Source organism: Solanum verrucosum, unplaced genomic scaffold, assembly GCF_900185275.1.
Source record: "Solanum verrucosum unplaced genomic scaffold, falcon-dt-bn FXZP01000128.1, whole genome shotgun sequence".
NCBI lineage: Eukaryota > Viridiplantae > Streptophyta > Magnoliopsida > Solanales > Solanaceae > Solanum > Solanum verrucosum.
The window spans coordinates 1,354,373-1,357,976 of NW_026020327.1; the positions used below are offsets into that span (position 1 = coordinate 1,354,373).

Consider the following 3,604-nt stretch of genomic DNA (forward strand, 5'->3'; position numbering starts at 1 on the left):
TCCAAACAAATGAAACATGAGTTTGTTTTTATAATTGATACTTGAGCTAGTCTTTCAAAAGCAAACTTTAATTGATACACTTGAGCTAAGAATTTTTTAAAAACAATTTTTCTACCTCTACCTTCACCAAAAGAAAGATGTTGTAATAATCTACTATATGATTTTATATTATTATTGAAAATAATCCTCGACAGAGATGAAAATTATTATGAAGCAAAATTGGACCAGTATTGGCAGGAAATTGGGCCAACAATCAAAAGATTGGACTAGTATTGGCAGGGGCCGCGCGAACGCAGGCCCCCTCAGTAACAAATTATGACGTAGACTCGACCACTTGGGCCGATCTTAGGCAGGCACCCCTCCAAAGTGCAATGGAGGTCACCAACCTAGGCCATGGACCTTCATGATAGTCCATTGACCCCGTCCAGGTAAGTATGTTTCTTCTTCCTCCTTGGCCCAATTTTATACTCACTTTACTGGTTTATCCATTTTCTTCATTTGGTGATGTGGGACAAATTTTAAGTTTTTCAGAAAACTTTTTCTCCTTGGCCAATGGCCATAGTAATGAATTATTATGATAAGAGTTGCCTAGCTATTAAAACTGTCTCTAATCTATGAACTATGAATCAAAATAAGATATTATTCAACAAATTAACAGAAACATATCTGCTTGAGCTTTAAAAATCAAATAGTTAGCTTTTCTTTGTATCACATAATCTATAACTTACTACTCTCTCCTTTTCTTTTATTAGTCCTTTATATATTTAGCATTAAGTTGCACTTGAAAATGCACACGAAAATGATAGAATATGTAGAAAATGGCATTGTGTAAACATTCACACTTCATAATGCACTGGTTCATCTTGATCTATTATTTCTCAAAAAGTATTGATTTAACCATCATTTCATAGAATTTACTTTTAAACTATGGTGATACGTTCTTATAGCATAATATTATGGTGCGAGCCTCCATTTCTCCTACGCTTCAATAACACGTGGAACATCATTATCAAACTCATGTCTCCTTGTATTGTGTAGCCCATGATACTTGAAGCATAGATAAGACTTATGCATCGATCTTCACTTTCACTTTCACTTACACCTCATGTGTTATGTTTAGTAGTTATGCCTAACCTAAAACTTTTTGACTTTAGGATTTGTCCCCAAACTTCCAGCACATCATTAACTTCATTGTGTGTCTCTATTAATACTATGTCATCTTTAAATAACATACACCACAATATTTTCTCTTGAATACGTCGCGTCACTCCCTTCATCACTTAGGGAAATAGAGACAAACTAAGGGTTGATCCCTATAGGCAGCCTCCATCATGTCCAGAAAGTGTTTTGAGTCACCTTTCAATGTTCTAACTTTGGTGTAAATATAGTTGTTGCAATGTTGAACCTCATTATCAAGCTCCTCGTCTCCTTAGATTATGTAGCTTATGACACTTGAAACATCCTCTTGGTTATATGCATCAATCTTCACTTCCACTTTTGCCTCTTGCGTAATCTCACTAAATTTGCACTCTATATACGTCATTTTTATTTTACTTAACCTGGAAATTTTAGACTTTAGGATATGTCTACACTATTCCATCTGCAAATAACATACAACACTGCACAATTCCTTTGAATATATATGTCACATCAATTCATTCATCACTAAAACAAATAGGGACGGGCCAAGGCTTTGATCCTTAGTGCATCTCCATTGTAACTGAAGAGTATTTGGAATCGTCTTTCATTGTTTTAACCCAGAGTCTCCATCATACGTGTTTTTAATCATCCTAATGTAAATCATCGATACAACTCTAGCTTCCAAACATCTCTTGAGGACTCTCCTAGGGACTTTATCATACGCCTTTTTAGGTCGTTGAACACCATATGTAAGTTTCTCTTTCTATCAATGTATTGTATTTCAACAATCTCTTTACAATATGAATGACTTCTATAGCCAACCGTCCTAGACTTGGTCAGAAATGACTTTTAGATATCAACACAGCCCTCTTCATTTTGATCACTCTCTAACTAACTTTCATAATTTGGCAAAATAGTTTGATACCCTTGTAGTTGTTGCTTATCAATCCCCTTTTTCATTTCATTCAACAGCTTAGGTCTCTACCAACACTTCATTTTTTGTTTTAAACACATCTCCCACTATGTCCCAAATCACAAACTCTACTCAATCTAATATCCACCTATTAAAGTTCAACTAGCATTGGCAGGGGCCGCGCGAACGCAGGCCCCCTTAGCAACAAATTATGACGTAGACTCGACCACTTGGGCCGATCTTAGGCAGGTACCCCTCCAAAGTGCAATGGAGGTCACCAGCCTAGGCCATGGACCTTCATGATTGCCCATTGACCCCGTCCAGGTAAGTATGTTTCTTCATCCTCGTTGGCCCAATTTTATACTCACCTGCTTTATCCGTTTTCTTCATCTGGCGATGTGGGATATAATTACTGTGCTTTCTTTATAGTAAAGATTTTTCAAACTTCTCACATTGGCTACAGATTTATGATAGAGTTGGCCAGCTATTTATTTGCAATACACTGTTATGTTTTTTTTTTATAATTTAAGCATTTTATCATGTTATTGTTACTAATTACTATGCTAAAATTTAGGTGTACTTTGTATTTACGTCAAATCACACTTATTTATCATGATTAAATCATAAATCAAAATGCTGAAATGTTTGTAGTAAAACTATCGTTGGTTCATTTTAACAAAACGAAGAAGTTTGTCGCGAAAAAAATATAGTAATGACTAATGTACTTGAGTTGTTTTTGTTTATATGGTCTAAATAATTTTTCTTTTACACTAATTTGGTCTTTTTTTCACTTCTTTAAATTATGACATGAAACATTTAATATCCATCACTAAATAAGAGTGTATACTGGCGAAATATCATAAATTACAATTGAAAATAAATAAATATGTTGTACAAATATCTCAATTTGTGTAAGAAGATCCAATCCTACATAATGCGCTATAATTTTCATTGATTCAACAATAATAAAATATATTAACACAAAAAATGGATTAGTTAAACAATTCAAAACTCCATCAAAGAACATGTTCCTTCAACATGAAATTACTCTTCTTCTTTTTTTACAGTCGATAAATTAACGACTTCAAATATTTTTTTATTTGTTTCGATCTCGTTCATTACATCAACCTTGAATTATAAACACGATACAATATATTAGGAAAAATGACAGAAATCCCACATTTAAGTTCTCTTATTACCATTATCCCCTATTAGTTTTACAAATCTCCAAAATCCCTCATTTTTGCGCATCAGATTAATGTATCTCGCGCATCAAATTAGTGTATCATGTGTAAAATATAATGTATCTTACTTAACGATTAATGTATCTCGCCCATCAGATTAATGTATCAACGCTTATATTATTGTATCCGTTTGAGGGATTTCTGTAATTATAAACTTATAAAGGGCAAATAGTAATTTTGTCTTAAAAGTATGTGATTTCTATCCTTTGCCCTATTTTTATTGAGCAACTTTCACATATAACAAACACAAATTCATATTTGTATGCTATAGCAAAGTTTGCATAATTGCGCTTCATAATAAACATAA

The 3,604-nt window shown here is 33.4% G+C and overlaps 2 non-coding genes across 2 annotated transcripts; both read right to left on the reverse strand.

The window, feature by feature from the left end:
• Positions 1–275: 275 nt before the first annotated feature.
• Positions 276–436, reverse strand: LOC125835968 (U1 spliceosomal RNA). The gene has a single exon (XR_007443436.1). It is a non-coding gene; the product is annotated as a U1 spliceosomal RNA (small nuclear RNA).
• Positions 437–2,224: 1,788 nt separating this feature from the next.
• LOC125835970 (U1 spliceosomal RNA) lies at positions 2,225–2,385 on the reverse strand. The gene has a single exon (XR_007443437.1). It is a non-coding gene; the product is annotated as a U1 spliceosomal RNA (small nuclear RNA).
• Positions 2,386–3,604: the final 1,219 nt, after the last annotated feature.